Source organism: Marmota marmota, unplaced genomic scaffold, assembly GCF_001458135.2.
Source record: "Marmota marmota marmota unplaced genomic scaffold, marMar, whole genome shotgun sequence".
NCBI lineage: Eukaryota > Metazoa > Chordata > Mammalia > Rodentia > Sciuridae > Marmota > Marmota marmota.
In genome coordinates, this window is record NW_026000019.1 from 1,561,042 (window position 1) to 1,584,476 (window position 23,435).

At 32.2% G+C, this 23,435-nt stretch overlaps 1 long non-coding RNA gene across 1 annotated transcript in view; it reads right to left on the reverse strand.

Moving 5' to 3' along the window:
- The window catches only part of LOC125618720, a 29,128-nt gene extending 6,234 nt beyond the window's left edge, over positions 1-22,894 (reverse strand). The window contains exons 1-2 of the long non-coding RNA XR_007350131.1: positions 22,823-22,894; positions 17,202-17,339 (exon numbers count right to left, since the gene is read on the reverse strand). This is a non-coding gene — a long non-coding RNA (uncharacterized LOC125618720). The remainder of the gene's footprint in view (positions 1-17,201; positions 17,340-22,822) is intronic.
- Positions 22,895-23,435: the final 541 nt, after the last annotated feature.

Sequence of the window (23,435 nt, forward strand, 5' to 3'; positions counted from 1 at the left end):
TTTTTTTTTTTTTTTTTTTTTTTTTTGCACAGATGTACTGCAGTGATTTAAGTTGACCTTTGGAAAGGAAACACCAAGCAGGACAGATAATCTAAAGCTAAATGCTTAAATGTGTGTTAGTCCTGTGGAACTTCCCTCCTTTATAAAAAGACTATGAGATTCTGGAATAGTATATTTATCTGTTTGTCTTATTCAAATAAACTCTAGATTGAGTACTTTCAGAAAATGTTTCCAAAGGAGTAAATACTTTAAAAATGCTTCTATAAACAAATATTATTGGTAGAATTTCCTACAGAAAATTGGAATATGCTGCATCTCCTTTACTTGCCACTTTTTGATTATTTATTGTTAATTTTGTGACCATATTTTTGTATAATGTTAAATAACAGAATATTATATGAGAAATATTGAATAAATTTCAGTCAGCTTTCTATAACCCACAATATAAATACTATCGCTTACCTTTTCTTCCTTCATAAAGGCAAATTAACAAAAGTAACAAGATAAAACTTAATTTTTATGAAATCACAATGAAGTTATTTATCTTTAAGTTAAATAATTTTAAAAATAATACATGAGGATACAGAATATTGGGGTTCATTGTAGCATACTGATACATGCGTATAACATACTTTGATCAATTTCATTCCTCAGTACCACCTCCACTTGCTCTCTCTTCTTCCCTCTTCTACCCTATTGTTCACCCTTGTATTTTCATGAGATTTGTTTTTTTCCTTTTTTCTCTCTAGCTTCCACATATGAGGAAAACATATGAACCTACACTTTCTGAGTTTAGCTTATTTTGCTTAACATGATGCTCTCCAGTTTCATCCATTGTCCTGCAAATGTCATAATTGCTCATCTTTATAGCTAAATAAAGATCCATTGTGTATATATACCAAGTTTTCTTTATTCATTCATCTGTGGATATACATATAGCCTTGTTCCATAACTCGATTATTATTAATTGTATTGCTATAACATGTACACATGCATTACTATATATAAGTATGTTGACTTTGGTTCTGTTGTAATATTTTCTATAAACCAAAGGACATCAAAATATTTGGTCAAATTCTGATTATCTGTCCTTTTTTTCCCTCCTACTTCAGCTTAAAAAATCCTTTCCAGATTGATATAGAAAACACTGTTATGACTTCCATGAAAGAATAGGTCCATTGACTAACTGGTTGCTTTTATATAATACTCCTTGGGAGATTATGCATTGGTCTTGATTGCTGACTAAATGGGTCGTCAGAATTATCAACTTCTAATCAACTCTCATGAAATTAAGTTTTTGAAAATAAAAATAGCTTCCATCATTACTACTATTACAAAGTCACTAAAGAAAACTTGGATTGACTTGGGGAGAAGCATAATAACTTCATAGCATAAATTATGTTTTTACCTAATTAAGAAAGGTCGCTGCAGAAGGGTTTTAGATGAAGTTAATGTGAGGAAAATACCTTCACACTCAGTACTCTGAAAGTTATATCAAATAGCTTTCTCCATCTACTTTTGAAAGAAAATTATCCAATATTCATTAAATTTCTGTCCATCCATTTGTTCAAATAGTACCATTAGCTGCTCTTTGTATATTGCATTGGTCTCTGTTTTCTAGAAAAAGAAATCTGTCTTTTCAGGAAAAGTGGGCACAAATATGTACAGTTAAGCATTGCTCACAAGTCTTTTATACCCCTGTTCTCACGCAACTCAAGCTCTGAGTTTATTTGTAACACCAAAAACATTCAATCCATGCTTATAGAGACATATTATACACATGTAAATTAGATAGTCAATCTTGATTGGGATTCAATGCCAAACCTGAGCTAATTCCAAAAAAGATAATATTTTCCTCTTACCCAGAATACAGATTTGCTCCAAAATCTAAGGAACCTCTAGTGCTATTAAGAAAGCATATAGGCTCTATGATGCATTCCAAGCAGAAACCTTTACTTCAAGCATTACTTAACTAAATGTGTCATAATCTCCAAATAACAGATCTGTTTTCAGCATGACTGTAAAAATACTGACAGTCTTCTGAGTTATTCAGTTAGAATATCAGAATTTTACAATCAAATTTGATGTATATTCCTTCCAAAATTCAAAGAGGCTCAAAAGTAAACTGATTTTTATTTGACTTAGAAAAAAAAAATCATGACATAACTAAAATCAAGAAAAATACTGAGTAACAGGCTCCTCAATGTACACGATAGAGTCTTTCTCCTATACTGTTGTATGTTATATCTTAATGAAACATTCATGGTACCTGAGATAAAGTGCTAACATAGCCCTATGAGAATGACACCATTAATGTAGTTGGTCAATGTGCTTTCTGGTGCAATTCTGAAATGATCACTGCCTCTTCAGTTTAATTTATATCTCAGATATAATATGACTTGTAATATTCATGTGGTAATACAGTAAAATGATATGGTTGTTGATGCCATATGAAAGCAAATTTCTTCCAGTATTTTCTGCATTTTGGAATAAAGAACAACATAGTTGCTGTCATATCAAAATATTCAAATAACAGAAGTGGTGATGTTTGTTTTATTAATATACACTTCTGACACTTCTTTAATTAAACTTAAACTATTTCAGACTATAAGATCCAAATGTTTTCTGTGAAGACCAAAATTTTAGTTAGTTTTTGAGGCCCATCCTGCATTTTTTAAGATTTTTATAGTGATATCACCTCTTTTCTTTTTCACCAGTGATGATGTTGGTCTTTACTTTATACAAGGTATATATTTTGCAAACTTGTTTATGTTGCATCCATAAATGTGCTAGTTGAGCATTCTACATTTGAGAAGTATATCTAACCATTTCCAAAGCTGGGGAAATTCCCAAAGAATTAGGTAATAAGACAGAATCAACTGTAAGACAGAATCAACTGTAAGACAGAATCCAGTCTAAGTAATATATATCTAAATTATAAATAAAGCCTCCGTTCTGACCAGTGGGCAAATGGTAGTTGGTGTTCTCAGAGATTAACATTAGATGGCACCTAGGGTCTAATTATCCCTAAAATAACTGGGTGCATCCATTTTCAGAATACATTATCCTAAAAAAAATGGCTATATATTTCTTTGGAAATGTTTGGGAAGAGACTTATAGTGATACTTTGAAATGATTGCTACGTCTTTCCTCAAGTGTACATGTTGTCCCTCATTTTACATTCTAAAGTAGCTGAGTGTCTAAATTGACTGGTTCTGATAATTAGGTCTCAGGCATTTACTATCATGATGAGTCAAGTTGACTTCTTGGCCTGCGTCACACTAGAATTCCAACATGCTTCATTGAAATCTATAAACTTATTTCAAATGCAGCATTTCATACCTTTATTCTCAACCACTACAGGAAATTAAAAAGAAATGTATATGTTGTATACATGCTCACAATATTTTACTCCATATTTTGGGTTTTGGTAGGTGATATGTATGTAGGTCATATATGCTATACTCTAATGCTCATGTTTCTATATTCCTTATTTTGGATTCTATCCCGGAATTTCTGAAATTCTAGTTTTCTTTACCATAGGGTTTTGAGTCTTATTTTTTCAGTTAAGGAAATAAGCAATTTATCTGGAACCACTCTCAGATACTCCACGTAGTTTCTTAAAATACAAGCTTTCTGGTAGGTAACTCCAAATCAGTAAATACAGCTTTTCAATAATGATTTTTTTCTTCTTTATATCATTCCTTCATAATCAATTCCAAATATATTTACAAAAGTTTTTACTGAAAAAATTGGCACAGCATTTTAATACTTTAGTAGACATTTTACTCCTTTGTTTAAGTTATTTGGGGATATAATTTTAATTTTAGTTCTAAGGGTTTCAGAGCTGTGACATGAAAGTAGCATATTTCTTGTAGCATAAGCAACATACATGAGAACTTTCAAGGATGATAAGGGGTCAAAAAGAGATGCTGCTGTTGGCTGTGAACGTTGAGAGGGGTTGTTACAGTCTTGGTGTTTGGAAATCACATTCCTCTGAAATGTTACCTCTCAGGATCTTGGTTTCCTATTCTTGCACAATCATCTCTATGATACATATGTCTATGTATGTGTGTGTGTGTGTGTGTCTATACACACACAAAATCTTGAAGTTAGGTATGATAACTGGGATTATAGGTGTGGTCCATTCTGGCTGAATATATCCTTCCATATTTACCCCCAAATATTAAGATTTTGGTCAAAGCAACACACACAATGAAATTAACATCAAAAGAGGGAAATCTTGATAATTTAGAATAAATGGTCAATAGAGAGTGATTAAACCCCAGTGAAGAATATGCTTAAAAACATGGATACAAGGCAAACTTTGTAGATTCACTGGACAAACTGCAGTTAAAGCCTGACATTCCACTAATCATCTATATGTTGTAGGGATATTTTAGAACCTCTCTGTGTCTTTACCTATAATATGAAAATAATAACAATTACCACTTAAAGATGTTATGAGTATCCAAATATGTCAAATATGTAAAGATGTTATGGGTATTCAAATATTTGATGCCTTGTTACACTGTAAATGCTTAAAAATATTAGCTATGTTTTCTAAGAAAACTTTAGGTATAGGGCTGTGAGGGATAATTCTATGTATCCACAGATTGGAAGTACAGAAGGCCTCAGACCTCCAATGAGGTTATTTGCATTGTCTGGTTTGCAGAGGGATACCACATGTAAAATGGAATATTGAATGACCATGACTAACACCTCACTGAGAAACAAGAAACTAGGCTATCCATCAACAAAATGTTACTGAACAATAAAACCAACAATACTTTTACTCTTCTGATATGGGTTTCTGCCTCAACCTGCCCAGCCATTAATTCAGGTACCAAAATGGTCATAAGGGGGATGAAGAAAGATAAACAGATGTATAAATAGAGAGAAATCTAGTGCTCAGTGGTTCACTAAAATCCCTGGTAGGGAGACAGTGACCCAGAACAAGCTCAGCACGTTTATTTTATTGGTTGTTATCATCAAAAGCGTTATTGTGAGAAAGTTTTTTCAGAACCAAATTCATAGGTGTGAGTAGTCCAATTATGATTATTAGCGTGCATCCATAACTTTCTACCCCCAGGGAGCTGGTGTCTGAACCTCAAGGTCAAGAACTGATAGTTCTAAGGCTGGCACAGAACCTCCTATTGAACAAGAGTGTCACCATAGCAATTAGGCAATCTTTAATCAGTACCTTCATGCTATAAGTTCCAAGGGGAGGTGATGCCTCTGTCACAAGACAGCTCAAGGACCCCAATTTGGTCCCTGATCCTGATAGGATTCAAATCCCTACTACCCAACTTTGTTTTTGTTTTAGAAAGCCTTTAATTCACCTTCCACTTTTGATGTATAATTTCAGTGGATACAGAATCTTAGATTGATGATTATTTTCCTTCAGTTTTTAAATGTATTGCTCCATTCTATTTCTGCTGAAATAATTTCTAGAAAAAAAGTCCAGTACAATTCTCATAGTTGTACTTTAATAGGTAAAATGCTTTTTTTTCTCTACCTTCTTAAAATATTTTCTCTTTTTAACTTACTTTTCTGCAATTTTAATATTAAATGTTGTTTGGGTCAGATGTTTCACCACTGTGACCAAACGACCTGACAATGTGGGGTTCACAGGTGATGTAGAGGGCTATGAATTGGCTCTTCCTCCACATGACTCCCAGGGAGTCTGGGTTGTAGTCTTCCAATGTAGACCAGCAATTGCTGGGCCTTGGAGGTATACTAATTTAAAATCTAAAAACCAATTGACATTCAGCAAAGGGCCTAACATTTCTTCACTGTGGTGTTGGTGGATCATTTTGGAATATCTTGCTTTGTTTGGGGCAATTTGTTTCCTTACATTTTCATGGTGTTTGTATGTCTACTTATCTAACAGTATGGATCTGAGGAAGTAGGGTTTCTATCCTGTAGACTTATAGGTCCCTGAAGGTTTCTAGTACCTCATGGGGGAGACAAATAATAACAACATCCAATGCAAAGGGTATTTAGGATTAACATAAACTAAACTAGTTCCTGCTATGACATGTATAATGTTGTTATGATAAACACAAATGATATGATCAGTTATTTCCTACAATAAAAACAGTAAGTTTGCAAAAAGGTTTACAATTTTGAATGGTGGACAGGGAGAGACCAGAACTAATGTAGGATGCGATGATTATGAGGGAGGAGGAGAGGCGATAGAAGTAAAAAATTAAAGTTTGAAAGAGAGAGCAATAGAGATAGGCTGTTAGCACAAGAAAAGAGAGAAATAATCAAGGCAAATATATAAGAGAAAAATATATATAAAGTTAAAAAATTAAAAAGTATACAAAACAAAACTGAAATATACTGATCAAACATCCTATTTCTCAAAAAAACTGATCCATGAAAAATAACTGGTTTCAAAAATGTGGAAATGAGAAAAAAAATCAAATATGAATATGTATAAATAAGATCACAATTAAACAGAGAAAAGAAAAAAGGGAGGAAAAGATCTCCCTGAAAAATTAAAAAACTGTTTCCATTGGAGTTCAAAAGATTCTCAACTTCCCTTCTCAGCAGTGTTAGGTGGGGTTGTCTAGAGAATGATGCTCTCTACACCTTAGGGTAGAATTAATAGAATGAGAGAGGAAATCTCATAGGTAGAATTCCTAGAGGTGGGGTTTAGGCTTAGGTATGCTACAGGCTCTTTGCTATCTGTCTGCTTTCTTGGTTTCATGCCATGGAGCAGCCAGGAAAACAGCCTTCTCTGTTGTGCCATCTTGAAAACCCTCACACTTCAGGATTCTTAAATCTCAAGCTACCTAACACTTGGCTTCCAGAAATTTTCTAACTAAAGTGTTGCCAACAATATTGGCTCTAAGCAAAGGTGTCTAATCCTGGGCTTCTATTCCTGATAAACAGATTTTCTTTACCTTTCTGTATGGCCTTCCAGTTTTCAGTGAAGCAGTTTTTTCCTGTGACCTTAACTTTCTAGTCGATCTAAGAAAAACTATTTTCCTTCAACATATTTTTTCCTTGTTGAGAGGATAGAGTGGTGATTTCCAGTCTCTTTGTGTGTTGCAATGGTGTTCTTGCATGAGAGCACCAAAGCATTTCTATACTGAGAAGATTGGTAATTTGAATCATGGTTTTTCTGATTGCCTTGTGCTACATTTGTGCTGGGAACTTCCTGTGTGAAGGTACAGGTCAAGATGGCCCAGTTGCTATGGTGACACCAGCCAGAGTAGGATACATGCAAAGGTACGCAGCTGTATTAGTCAAGACCTTGAGCTCAGGCACCAGCTCCCAGGGATAGAGAATCATGAGCGAAAAAATGACCCTAATGTCTTGCCAGTTCTGCATCCTTCAGATTGCCTGCTTTGCTGAAACTTTCCCACACATAACCTTTTGATAAAACCTACATAATAAAAGTGCTGAGCTATCTCTGGGTCAGTCAAACTCCACCAGAGGTTGACTACCTACCTGGCCACAGATTTTTCTATGTATGTGTATCTGTCTTTTCTTCATCCCCCCCATTATCCTTCGTCCAGGTTCTTTCCCTGAATTAACGGCCATGGCTGAGAGATGAGAGACCTTGGCACTATATAGGAAGAAAATTATTCTCAACTAATGACACCAGAACCCTATAAAACCCATAAGGGGTAAAATAGAAACAAAACAAAACAAAACAAAAAACATGACCTTGACCTAATACAATAGAGAATAAAGTGAAGTTGAAATGAACTTAATTTGTCTAAAATTTTCCTAGATGAAACATATAAGAATATGTTTGCAAGGCAAGAATATTTAAGAACATAGAAAGCAGAGACATGGAAAGTAAAATGGATTAACTGGATCTTATTGAAACTGAAATCTGCTGCTGCTCTTCAAAGGTTGTTTTTTCATAAAATGTATACTATATTTTTTTCTAAAACATGACCAATATATGTCAAGATCTTCAGCTAAAAAGAAGAAAAAAATATGCTAAGCATAAAAGGATGAATCAAATTGTATTAGTTTACAGAATTGTGTGGGAGTCAGAAAAATAAGAATATTTTTTGCTAGAAAGAAAGCAATATCCCAAAGGTTTTTCATGGAAGAATTAGTATTTCTCTGACATGCTTCTAACAGTTATTATGTTAATGGCTGTATTTTAGAGTAAAATTAAAGGTATTCTGGAAAACCAAAATACCTCTGTCAAGTGTTTTCCAGATAACTTCTGTTTTAGTCAGCTTTTTCACTGCTGTGACTAAAATGAATTGACGAGAACAAATGTAGAGGAGAAAAAGGTTTATTCAGGGACTAATAGTTTCAGGGTCTCCATCCATAGACAGCAGGCTCCATTCCTTAGGGCTCAGGGTGAGGCTGAACATTACAGTGGGGTGTGGCAGATGGAAACAGTTCACATGATAATCAAGATGCAGAGAAAGAGACTCCACTCTCCAGATACAAAATATATACCCTACAGCCACAACCCCAATGAACCATTTCCTCCAGGCACACCCCACCTGCCTCCAGTCACCACTCAGTTAATCCCATCAGGAATCAATTCACTGATTAGGTTAGGGCTATGACCCAATCATTTCTCCTCCAACCTTTCCTGCATTTTTTCACATGTGAGCTTTTGGGGGACACCTCCCATCCAAACCAAAACACTTTCTATAATTTTTAAGTATTCTTTTTATACATGTGATTGAGCAATTCTGGGGCTAATGTTGATAGTCCAGTCAGAAAAGAATTTGAGTAATTTGGCTTTTAGATTTTCAACCAGTATAGAAATGAGGTCATGCCAAAGGTGCTTAGGAAGTTTCTAAGTTTGTAAGTTATGTTCCCCAGTCCTGGGGATGGAACCCAGGGCCTCCTGTATACTGTGAAAGTAGCTTTACCAGTGAGTCGAGTCCCAGTCTTTATAAACTAAGTTTTGATATCTGCCATATGCAACCCCTTCACCTATTTAGTGTTCTTTTTTTCTTTCTTTTCCATATTCTAAACAACAACAACAAAATCACTAACTGAAACCTACTTTTGCCTACAATGCAATGAGACCTTATAATAACACACTCCTACCTTCTCTCAAATGAGGGCTCTGCAAATATCATCATTCACTGCATTAAATTATGGTTGAAAATTAGTTCTAATTTTGTCCAAATACAGTATTGATAATCAGCAAAATGTCATATAAAAGAAAAGGAGAGATGAATTAAAAATATCTTATGTCCATTTGATTTATAGGTTAGGGTCAATTTTTTGTTTCATAAGTTAATGTGTTTAACTTCTCTTTTGGTTTCCTATTTCAGAGATGTTAAGTATTCAATTTAACTTCTTATTTTTTTATACTCAAAAATTCTATTTTCTCTGAGTTTTATTTTTTTCTCTTAACATAATCATTCTGAATGAATTTTCTAAGCAAATCTTTAATCTCAGTGGCTTGGATATTGGCTGAGTTGATTTAGTTGTTTGATCCTCAGTGACTGTTCAGTATGAGTTGATGTTATCTTCAGTATCTCCTTAGTTATCTGTTCTCATTATTTGATCTGTGTGGTCTTCTAAAGTTCTTTAAATATGGAACATTCCTACTGTCTAAATTTTTCTTCTACTTTATGTGATTAAGAATATATAAATGAAATTTAATAAAATATGATGGATTTCTAAGAATATGTGAATGGTGTTCTTTTTTGCCTTTTGCAAGCAATTTTCCTTTTTTCATAATTTTTCTCTTTAAAAAATATATGTCACACTTCTCTCATGTGTATTTTTCTCTGTAGTGGGTAAGGGAAAATATATGTGTATGTATGTGTATATACACACATGTGTGTATATGTGTGTATATATGATATATAATTTTATTTAACATTATATATACATATAATTATTAGTTTGTTCTTTCTATGAATCCTAGTCAAACTGTTTCTGGACCACATTATTTTTAGTTATATTAGGAAAAAATTTCTAGTTTCTGTCTTAAATTTCTTTTTAGTGAAGAATAGAATTACTTATGTTTTGGTATATACCCCACTAGATTTATTTATAAATAAGTAATTTATAAAACATATTTTTATTCAGTTTTCAAAACAATGTCTAAACACTTTCATAGTAATCATATTAAAAGTACCTGGTGAGAGATGTGTTATATATATCTGACTCAGAAAACCTAATCCCTTTCAACCAATTCAACTGGTAGATAATGTAGCAGAAAGGTCCTGTGTTTTCATGAAAATATTAATTTTTCTTCTGGGGATAGAAAAAGGTAGATTTTCTATCCTGCCTCCTTCCCTTTGTGGGAGCATGTGACCAAGTTTGGACCAAAGTACTATGGAGAGAAGTGGTTGTGATCATGACCTTTCTCTCTCTGTCTGTCTGCTAGCCTTCGTGATTAGAATTAAACATATTATGCTAATAGAGATACAAAAGAGAGGGGGCATGGGTTCTTGAATTCATTGCTTATAGAGGAGCCACAAAAGCAAGCATCTGAAAAAGAACATTTCTAGACTTTATTTAAATGAGAATTTAAATTTGTTTTATAGTCACTTTGAATTTTAGGTTTCTTGTCATAGCAAAAGATAGTGTGTATGTGCATGAACATACATGTGTGATGTATGTGTATGTATATATATATATATATATATATATATATATATATATATATATAGAAATACAGAAAGAGGAAAAAAGTAAGAGAGATATGAATCTATGTTTAAGAACTGATTGAAGAAGACAAAAGTCTCCTGAACTATATTGGACAAAAATTGTGTGTTGGATTAATCTATTTTATCTACTAAAAAAGTTGAAAATGTGACATTTTAATCTGAATTACTTGTCAGAAGAGGAAAAATTAAAAAAAAAAAAACTGTGTGTAGAATGTACCTACAGATTGTTATAAGTGGATCCAAATACTCCTACCCTTAAGATTCCTAAAACTGGGGTCCATTTTATTCTCTTTATAATACAGATTTTTAAAATATTAACTTGGTTTATTTTGAATTGATTTTTATTCCTAACACCTAATTTTTCTTACGAGGAAAAGTCAGGATTCTGTTGATGGATCTCTCGCCATCTGTCTACATAACCATTGTGACAGTCCAAATTCTTAGTCACAAGAACAGCTGAATTTGCCTGCTTTCAGCAGACAATGAGTTCATTAAAAGGATAGTGTACCCTTCAGAGAAGGCTGGCAAAGAAGGCCTGAGGCAAAGCAGACAAAAGTGATGCCCTAACCACCACATGGAGCTCGTATGGTAATAAAACACAGCCATTCTCACCAGGCACTAAAAACTGCATTTTGTACCATTGTCAAACTGGGCTGGAAACTGAAGTTCATGGCAACAGTGAACAGAACTACCTCTGGAAGATGTGCTAAACTCCATATTTCTGTTTACTCAGAGTCTACAGCTTTTATATCTGGAGACTGACCACAAACATTTAAGTTTCTATAATCAAACTACCCTGGTGTCTATTTGGCACATGACTATTAAGGAACAACTTGATGGTAGAAAACTGGTAAAAATACGTGGTTATGTTCGAGCCAATATGGTGTAAGAAGAACTGGCATTTGACACTATATTTTAATGTTTCTTATAAGAAATCCATATTTCCATATTTTCCCTTTTTCCTCTACACTTCCTAAAGGCTAGAACATGTGAAATGAAGAATTCTTTGACTTACCAGAGAAACAGCCAAAAAAACAGGAAGAAAACTTTCACATCCTCTTTAGCTCTAAGTGCCAGAAAGGAAGAGAATGTAGTTTGTAGAAACTTATACTTGAATTCTACATGTAATAGTTTCAGAAAAATGAAATTTGTTAAAGTTCAACGTTGGCTCAAAAAAAGACGCACTCAGGACAGACGTGTTGGCACACTAATCCCAGAGGCTCGGGAGGCTGAGACAAGAAGATTGCAAGTTCAAAGCCAGCCTTAGCAAAAGCGAGGTGCCAAGCAACTCAGTGAGACCATCTCTAAATAAAATACAAAATAGGGCTGGGGATATGGCTCAGTGGTTGAGTGCAGCTGAGTTCAATCCTTGGTTCCCACTGGCCCCCCAAAAACATGCATTTAGAAAAAAAGGTATAAAGAAGAGTAATTCAATCAATTGTTTCTACTTACACAAATTGTTCATAAGTCTCTGGCCTAGGATTTTGTGGAGGTTTTTTAATATTTAATTTTTAATTGTAATTGGACACAATACCTTTATTTTATTTTTTTTTAATTTTTATTGTTGGTTGTTCAAAACATTACATAGTTCTTGATATATCATATTTCACACTTTGATTCAAGTGGGTTATGAACTCCCATTTTTACCCCGTATACAGATTGCAGAATCACATCAGTTACACATCCATTGATTTACATATTGCCATACTAGTGTCTGATATGGCGCTGAGTTTCAAACCCATGACCTTGCATGTGCTAGGTGAGCACTCTACCGCTGAGCCACAATCCCAGCCCAGATTTTGTGTTTTAAACCTTGAGAAAACATTAACATATAATAGTTGGGAATTTCTCAAACGTATAAAAAATCCATATGCCAGAAAAGAAACTTGAAAGCAAATTTCCCTACTAAGTAATCTTTCCTATATATCTGAAACAACATTTGACATTAAATTTAATAAGATTCTAAAATTAAGATTTATACACTTCTTCCTTATTCCTAAACAACATATATGACTAGAAATAATTTTTCTGACATCCTGAATTTTACATACTGATTCTTTTAAAATTATATCATTGTTTCTTATTATTTATCATATAGATATTTCCCATAAATATTTGAGTAAGACTTAGTCCTTCTATTACAGGTATTATTAACCATAAGTATGAAAAGATATTGGCAAAGCTTCATTTTAAGATAACATTTTTACAAAGACATTTGAGCATTTTTGGAGGAAAGTTAGTTGTTTTACCTAACCATTCAGGTCTTGAGTGGTTTTCTTTCACAAGAAGATGACAAAAAGTTTTAGTAAATCAGATTATTTTTCAATTTTTACAAATATAAACATGTATGAATGTTTACAAATATAAAATATAAACTGAATAATTATATTTTCTCTTTTATTGGGAATACTTTTACTATAAGAACACATATCCAAATTGAATTCTTGTCTTTAATGTACTTGAGTCATTTTAATTGCTTTTTTAAAAAAAATTATCAAATGTATGATGTGATAGGAATTTATCAGCATTATAAACCTATTATTTAAAATGTATTTATCAATATTTGTCTAATTTCACAAATGATAGAAACTAATATAAATGAAATAGGGGTTGGGATTTTCATTTGAAACAGAAATCAATATAGGATTGGCTTAAAATATATAATTGTGTCTTTTGTGGAAGTGTCCTGTCCAAGACCAAGATTCATACACATTTTTAGAGAGGAAAAAATAAAGATGTTTTCATGATAACTCTGGCACCACTTCCTTCTTACAGACAGATCTCATGATATATTTAACATAGACATATATTTAATATATACTCATTAATATCTATTCCTGTACACCTATTTATTCAAAGACATTACACAAAGTGCTGAAAATATTGATAGGCAATTGTGAAAATCAGGGATAATCTAGAGTAGCTAAAATAGTATCTAACTAAAAATTGCTTTGTATTTAATTTTTTTGTTATCATTTTCTCATTCTTGAAATCGAGTTTTTGTCCACCCACCAGTTAGGATTTATAACTTTCGAGATTCAACAGTATGTCATGTTTGGTTTTCTTTTCTCTCCTTTTTTAAATCCCTTTTTTTTGTTTGTTTGTTTTTTAGCCTTTATTCCTGACTGAACTGGGAACTCTAAGAAGTAGAGAAATCCTATAGTATCCATGAGGGATTGGCTCCAGCAAAATATATCAAAATCTATGAGTGTTCAATTCTCTCATATAAAATGGTATAATAATCTGTGCACATTCTTCTGTACACTGTTTTATATATAGATTTCCTATTATGCTTATTAAAACAAATATCATATCAATATGTTTTAGTATATAATTTATGGAAAGATGGCAATTAAAAAGTCTGTGCATGTTCAGTCTAGAAGCAACTTTTTTTTCCCTAATCCTCAGTTGGTTCAATAAACAGATATGGGACCCACAGATACAGAGGGTTGCCTGTATATAATAATACAAATAATATATCGATACCATGCACATACCCATATATATCCCAGCCCTATATATTACAGGAACTACATGTATTAACTTTCATAAAAATGTTATAACATAGGTGTTGCCATTATCTTTACTTTTCAGGTTGATATATTATGTCTTGGAAAAGTTAACTTTAAAAATTTTTGTATCTGAAATGTGGTCCAAAATTTTGTATTGTCTTTTTTTCAAAAAGATTGCCCAAATAGAGGCTTAAAGAGCTTATAAAATTCTAGACTATGTTATTAACATATTACCTGGATTCCTTCATATGCTTGAAGTACTTTCTTAGACTCTATACTGAAAATTAAAAATTGTTTATTTACTGTAGGCTTTAATAAACTCCCTAGATAGTAAACATAAAAGGGCAGAAGTTTACCTTCTCCATTGTATTATAATAAATGACTTTCAATAGTGTCAATGCCCATGATTATGCATAACAATATTTATTGAATGAATTGATAAATGGATATGTAATTAAGATATTTAAAAGGAAATGTGATATTGAAAACATTCCACACTCTGTTGCTTTCTGGGTCCAGAAATTTGGTTCAAATGTCAAAAATCACTTGGGTTTAGTGTGCTGAAAATATCAGACTGACTACTAAGTAAGCTGACACTATGAAACTTACACATAAACAATAATGGGTCTACATGGATAACTGCGTGGCTGAGTTGAAATGATTTTATATCATGCTTATTTTTGTTCAAGGTTCTCTTTCTCTTTTTAAAACCAGATGTTAAATTTAATAATATTTCCATTTTAAAAGCAAATAAATATGGATGTCAATATTCTGTAGTAACAAATGATTTCAAGACATTTGGATAGAAATAAAATGAACCATATTCAAATAATTTAAAAACAATATTTCATGAATTACATTGTTACCTTGAACAATTCTAGAATGATAATAGTTTAAAGATGTTCCACACCACATCCTTTGTCAGCTTACATTTTTTTAAATATTCTTTCAACATTATGCATTGAATTTCTGTTTAGGTAGTCAAATTATCTAACTTGAGATTCATTCAGGCACTATTTTATTTATTTTTAACAGAGACAGATGGCTATAAGTTATTAAGTCATTATTCAATGGATCAAATATAAAAAAAAAACTTGTTTTCAAACAGAAATGTCATTATTTTCTGCTTATTTGAGAAGAATATTGAAATGACTTCTTACTGGAACATAGAAATTTGGTATTCCAAGTGAGTAATCCTGTATTTCCAACCAAGATTGACTGTTTCTTTTCTCAATCTTTTTTTTTTTGTGAAGTTCTCTGCTTTGTTCACTCATACTATAATACTGCTCATATATAAATCCATATTTGCACTTAGTCTAGGACCTACTTAAAATAACAAAACACTACTTATACAAATTGAGCACATGTAAATCCTTAATTATTTACAACCTCATTTAAGAGTTTTTCCCTCCCAATTCCATGCTCTTCTATTAGATTGTCATCAACTTCCACCTTACCATTCAGGTCATAAATCTGAAGATCATTAAGCTCTTTAAAACACAATCAATGGTTTTCAACCTACAGCATCTTTCTAAGGAGTGTTTAAAGTGTGTGAAGGCAAATCTCACTGCAACAAACACAAAAGTATAAATAGTTTTCAGCAGACTGAAGCCAGAAACTCTAAAATCCTGAAATGCACAAGATAATAATAAACAAAAAAATGATTCCTCCAAATGTCAATATGACCTATTTTAAAAGCAATGTGCTATCTACGCTGAGTCAATCTAAATTTTTTTCTTTTACTTTTGCAATATTTCTCATATTTGCTTCTTATGTTTGATCCTTAAAACCAGCTTCTATTTCAGAATCCCACAGGCTTTTGCCTGTTCTACTGCAATACTTCCCAAAATGTGTGGTTTACATCCGCTCAGCTATTTAATTAACAATTTTTAAAGGCATTACATGTTTCATGCATTGTTCTTGGCACTGAGAATAGAGTGAAAGCACCTACTTTTAAGTAACCGCATTCTTGAGAATGAAGATAAAATGAAGGAAAAGTAAAAAATAAATGTATATATAAATAATCCAGAAAGTTCAAAGATATAAGATAAAAAATGAAACTATGATGTGGTTGGCAGCAACTGGAGAAATCAAAACAATATTGAATAGGATGGTTGGCAAAGGGAATAGCAATAATATCACATATTAGGTAGGAATTCAGGGACACCAAGATGGTGGAGGCAGGGTAAAAGAAAAATGCCACTGGTGGACAAGACACAGGGACAAGAGTCATCATGTCCCTGTTTATAAAAAGTCCCATTACCATAACAACTACCACTGAAGACTTATCACTCATGATATCTCCTGCCACAGGTTTGGTATTCTAAAACGATCAATAGAGGTAAAGTGGACTGTATTCTAGTTATATTTTCTAAAGCAACCAATGGGGGAAAATTGAACAATATTCTTCTCAGTTATCATAGATAACCAATGGAATCAAATGGGGCAAGGTCTTCAATCCGGTCTGTGTAGGGAAGAGAATGATGCCTCACAGCTCAGCATATGAGATACTAATTTCCATGCATTGGGCCCTTGAGCCTGTCTTTTACTCCTCCCACAACCCCCACCACCACCTTATGGAGTGCTACTTTCATTTCCACCTTCCATAAATCGAAACTTTGCCTGTTACTTCTGAGTCTTGCTCAATTCTTTGTTTAGGACATCTAGGACCTTGACCCCAACAGGACATTTCAGCAATGAAAACATATACAAATAATTGTATTAAACAAACAGGAAACTATTTCAGTTGAAGTGAAATGATTAAGTCGGGGGCTAAAATGCAAAAAGGTTGATTAGATGGGCAGAAAGGAGATGTGACCGGCCCTTATGGACAGGATAACCATGAGTCCCATCACACTCAAAGAAGTTCACAATTAATGTTTACCTGTAATTATTAGCAGTGTCCTCTTTTACCCCCAGAAACTTTCACAAAATGTATTATATATTCCTTCTTTTTACAAAAAATACAGAAGATGGTGTATTCGTCAGCTTTTTCCCTGCTGTGACTAAATGGCCTGACAAGAACAATTGTAGAGGTGGCAAAGTTTATTTGGGAACTCACAGTTTCAGAGATTTCAGTCCACAGATGGTCGACTCCATTCCTCCGTGGCTCAAGGTGAGGCAGAACATCATGGTAGATGAGTGTGGCAGCGGGAAGAGGCACACATAATAATCAGATAGCAGAGAGAGACTCTGTTCACTGGATACAAAATATATGCATCAAAGACATGCTCCCAGGGACCCACCTCCTCCAGCCACATCTTACCCACCTTCTGTTGCCAGGGGATTAATTCACTGATTGGATTAAGGTTTTCATATCCAAATCATTTCTCCTCTAAACTTTCTTGCATTAACTCACTCATAATCTTTGGGGGACACCTCACATCCAAAACATAGCAGACAGGCATATACTATATATATGGAGTTAATAACTTTAAGGTTTTTAGGAATGGACTAGCAAGATCTAATTGAAATTTTAAAAAATATACTGATTACTATGGGGCACTTTATTGGTGAGGGATTGGAAAAGGAAAATTGGGAGAAGATGAAAAGATGTAAACTAATTAGAAGCAATTTTCTGCAGACCCAGTGAGAACTAGTAATGTGACAACAAATGAGGAGCTCAGTGAATGTAGGTACAATCTGTAGGTGACAATTACTGTCTACAGTTGTCTACACTCTTCCTCCACTTGAGTCCTGAGGCCAGAATAATGGTATTAGCTTTTCTTGAAATTCAAATAAAGGGCTAAAATATTCTTTGCTCTTTTTCTATTTTATTGGGGTCTTTACATTGGCAGCAGTATAATCTCCAGAAGTTTCAGTTCAGTAGAAAAAAACATGGATACCTTTGTACCATTTGAACTTCATTTCCTTCTACATTCTAATTTTTATTTTATCATTACTAAGGTGGACCTACTATTCTATCGTGGTATAAATCTCAATGCTATAGACCCACTTTCCTTTGTCAGCTCTTCTTACCTGGAGATGCTTAAAGTCTATTCTTCCTTTATCTGACCATTCTTTGGATTTAGATTTTCTGGTGACATCACTGTTCACCAATTCACAAGATCCTCCAGGTTGTTAAATAGCAAGTTGTTAGGGAGAAGAAGTGCTATATTCTACCCCTATTGGAATTCTTGTGTGATAATTATTATGCAATTCTCAGACTTTTAGAATTTTAGTCCTGTACCCTTGTGCTCTAGTGAAATAATATAGGCAGAAACTCTTTTCCTAGTGACTCATTTTGCTGATTATCAGAAATGGCATAATTTTAATTATTTTGAATTCTGAATGGACTTTTCTTTGAATGTCAGCTTATGCTTAAATTAGGCCAATGGTAATTACAAGGTTACACTTTTATGATTTGCAGTTTGACTCAATTCCTCTACCACTCCCCCTCCATCACCTCATCTATAAAAATGTACTTTTTTATGGTCAACATTTCTCTTTTTAAATTTGAAATTCTATTGCCTATCTAGCATTTGGATATTTACTAGGCAAATCTAATGAATATTTGTACAATAAGTATTTGTTCTTAAAATATTCTAAAGTGTTGCTTTGGTATAACTCCTAAATATCAAATTTCATCTTTATTATTGGTATTTCTTCATCAATAAATATATAAATATATATTAATGCAAAGAAGTGACTTTTAGAGCACTATTAGGATGCTGAAATTTTAAACCACAACTATTATATCATGCTTCCTTTGAAATAATCTAGCAATTAATACCTGATTCATTTAATGTATACAATAGCAAAACTTTATTAGCCAGAAATTTACATGGTTGCTTTATTTCTAGGAAATTATACTACTATTCTTCTTATGACTTTTTTATTTATCCTAATATTTTGTTATGTCTTCCTGAAAGCATTTAATTGATCATTGTGTCATCTGTGTGTCTGTGTGTATGTTGTGTGTGTGTGTGTGTGTGTATATATATATATATATTCAACAAAATATTATAGCACCAAAAACCAAAAACTCCAATTATTTATTTCATTACCACTTTTATTAGTATAATCAAGTCAACATGAAAGTTTTACTACTCTACTCAGCATATAAAAATGAAAAAACTGAATATTTTTGGAAATATGTTTACTGGGATGAATGGAGCTGTTTGATTTTGTTTGCTTCCAAATCCTTCCTATATTCCTGAGGATTATTACTTTTGTTACAAGTAATGCTTTGTTTTTATAGGCATAACCTCTGAGAAGCCTTGGTAACATAAAATATTTAATGGAAATAGAAGAAGATTTAATGTTCATACATTCAAGATTTAATGTTCATACATCCAACTATTCAAACTCATTTCAAGTTACAAAGCCATATTTAATTGATTGTTTACTATCATAAAATATGATCAGTGATCTAATAACTGATAACTAGATTAAGCACCTTTTTAATTAGTTGAAATAAAAGGAAAAGAAACTGTCTAACATGCAATATGATCGATTTTTCTGTCATTAGATATATCTACTTGTTCAATTTCTTGAAATTTTGCCAAACTACTAACGAGTCTCATCACATAAGTAATTTTATCTATTATATTTTCATATAAAGAATGATTATTTTATCATGTTTTCAAATCAATAAAAACAAAATGAAAACTATGATGCTACTATGTGTGATAATATAATTTTCAATGAAATGCTCTTTTTAACATCTTAAATATTTTAACTGTCAAAATCATATAATTGCATCCTTATATATATGTTCTATTTATTGAAGTTTTTCATGATATTACAATGTAGCAAAATCAGTACTTATATTCTAGACAATTGGCTAAATCACATTTAATATTTTAAAAAATGTTTGTTTTCATTTTTCAAGATGAATAACATGTTAATACATATTTAAGAAATATTTTAAAAAGAGTACAAATATAAATTATAAAATATACTTTTTTTTTCCATACTGGTGATTGAACTCGGGGCACTCAACCACTGAGCCGCATCCCCAGCTCTATTTTGTATTTTATTTAGAGACAAGGTCTCACTGACTTGCTTAGTACCTCACCATTGCTTAGGATGTCTTTGAACTCAGGATCCTCCTGTCTCAGCCTCCCAAGCCACTAGGATTATAGGCATGCGCCATCATGCCCAGTGTTATAAATCATACTTTTAACATAAACTATTAAACTTAGTAATGGAATGGTCAACATCAGTTTTAGTTAGTATTAATTTGTGCTTGTTCACAATAAATTATAAATATGATGATGAAATAATTATCACCTAAATAGAAATAAATCTAAGATGAAGTTAAAAATTATAATTGTTACTAACATTTACAATGCTCTATATTCAACTCCCAGCATCACAAAAAAATTGTTATTTATGAAGGGTGATGTATAAAGAATAGAATGTATCATGTTCAAGTTACATGATGCAATGTATGCAGAAGTCTGATGTTCATAGTATATTAATCTGCATATTAAACAAGAATATAAAATAAAAACCCACTCATTTTATTTTCATAATCATTTCTTTTTATTAATGAAATATAAAATTATATATTGACAAAATCACATGAAATAACAGCTACTATTCTAAATACAAAATATTTACTATAATGAGAGAAGCACTAAAATTAGAAAAAACTGTAATTGGAAGAAATATTTCATGAAACTTTTTTTTATACCTAATAAATTGCCAGTTTCATTAAAATTTCAACCATTTATAGGAAAGATATCGCATTTTTAAATTTAGTGTATCCAGAAATTTTGATTGTCCTGGAAAGTATATCAGGGACATTTAAAAAATTCAACATTATAGACACGTTTAACTTTTTCTTTTTGGCCACTCTCACATCAAAATAGTGAGTCATAAGAAAACTCGAAACTTTTCTTATCTTTAAGTTCTGCTTAATTTCTTTTGACATTTTAAAAATGTATTATTATAACTGTCTTCCTCTGAAGCCATGTGTGTTTGATAATAACCATTGAATGAAGAGGAAAAAAACAGTTTGATCAACTTTTATATAATAAATTTGAATTTATAATAATGTACATAAGGGCCAAATGCTCTGTTTCTAAAGCCTCATTAATTCAACAAAAAATATATATGAAACCAGGCAGAAATGTTTTATGATATAAAAAATTATAAAGGAGGCTTCAACAAGAAACAATAATTCTAAGAGATACCTCTTTTTTTTTTTTTTTTCAATTCCAGGTACAGTACACCTTGGAGCACACATCACAATAAAATTCAGACAGCAAGAGGATACTCTTCTTTTGTAAAATAGGAGACACTAGATAATTGAATGTGGGTACAGAGAATCTATAGACCTTATTAGGCAATTCTCAGGTGGATTAATTTTAATAAAGAGAACATAAGAAGATTACAACTATAGAAATTAATTTATAACACTATGTATTTTCCTGCCATTAACCTTGGAACAGCTTCTGGTATCACATTTTAAAGACTGGGCTATCAAAAGTTTCAGCTGTCAATTTAACTAAATTGGTCAAAACTTGAATAGGTATTAGCTAGTATATTGTTATATCCCATATTATTATTGAGGTCCAGAGCAGCTGGGAAATATATTGGAAACTTAATTCTTTAGCAGATATCTTATTTCCCACTATAGGTAGTATTTTTGGATTTCCTTACAGAATGTTTGATAATGTTTAATTGAACAGAAGTATGTAAATAAGTATTCACTATATAACAACTACATTTAGTTTTCTTATTCAGTAAATTATTTTGATTATTTATTATATTTATTATATATCAGTCTTTATGTTAGCCCCTAAAGATTAAAAGAAGTCTTCAATTCCTTCCTCAAGTAGTTCATAGTATATTAGCAGAAGATAGATAAGTGGATACTGTTAATGCAGGGTAATGGTTGTTTAAATAAGGCTAGCAGAAAGATCACTGAAATGATACAAATTCCAATTTTCAATTTTTAAAGGCTTTTTGGAGGAAAAAGATACAATTCAGTCTCTGAATTATAAGAATTTGTAGACAAGCAGTTGGAAAATATAAGCAAACTGCTAATGAAATAAAGATTGCATAAGATCACACTGGTGTATTTTATACAGATGTCCCATGTTGTTCTGACTCATTTCAACCTACTTTTTTCAGTAGCAGCTCTTATCCAAAATTATGACATCATCGCAAGCTTCAAAATTCTGTAAGGTTTTTCCTAGTTTCATATTAAATATTGCTTATTTCACTTGATGATCCTCAAAATGATAATTTTCTCTAGGTTATAACATTTTCTTTCTATTGGATATTGTATTATTTATTAGAAATGACCCTTTCTGAATATATATATACACACACACAATATTTCTCATGTGTCCATAAATAAGTTTTGAATATATAATATATTATAATATGTGCTAAGATCCATGGTTGAGTGCTTGGAATCAAAGATGATTAGGAAGACAGTGCAGAGCAACGCTTTTATAAAGAATAAAAGAGTTGTTAACATGAATTTAGTGCCAACCATGTGATAAGAAAACAGTTTTTTTTGTTGTTATATTTTATGTCTTCTTAACAGCATTCCTATGAGGAAAATATTATTAATCATGTGTTTGCTACCTGAGAAAACAGAAACTTTAATAAGAGTTTTAGTTATTTACTCAGAGTCTTGCAAATAGAAAATAGTGGAATTGGAATTCAGAATTATGTTCACCATTATTATTGTGCTAAAATGGACCAACTCTATTGAATTACCTTGAAATGGGTAATGCAGGGGAGAAAAAGTAATTTTCCCTCTACCCTTCTGAGTTCTTAACAGGGATACCTGTAACAAGAGATAGAAAAACAATAAAAATATGAAGAGAAGTTTACCAAAATATATGTTACATACATCAGAGATGCCCATGACATGAGTCATATTCAAAGGGGTGGCTTAGAACTCTGGCTTATACAGTGTCTTCAACAAACACAATTTTAGAGAAGTGACAAGTAAAAGGAAAAGGAACCTGTGTGTATAGGGGTAGCAAATTATGGAAAGACAACTAAATAACAAGCTAATGGCACATGGAGCCAGACAGATTCCTCCTCTGCAGTCTTCAGAATCTACAGTCATATATGTGTCTTGGCTGGTGGAGAGGGGAGGAAGAAGGTCACCATTGAAAATTCATGTCCTGTTTCTGGGCAAATTGGAGCCTCTCTTGTATTTGCACTTTCTCAATTGTTTTTAGCTGAAAATAGTCTCTTTGACAAAATGGCATAATTTGAAGTAGCATATTTCACTACTCTTTGATATTAAATTTTTGTGTATATTAATGTGCTTAAATTTTGATATATTTTATTTCTGTATATATATGATTTATACATATGG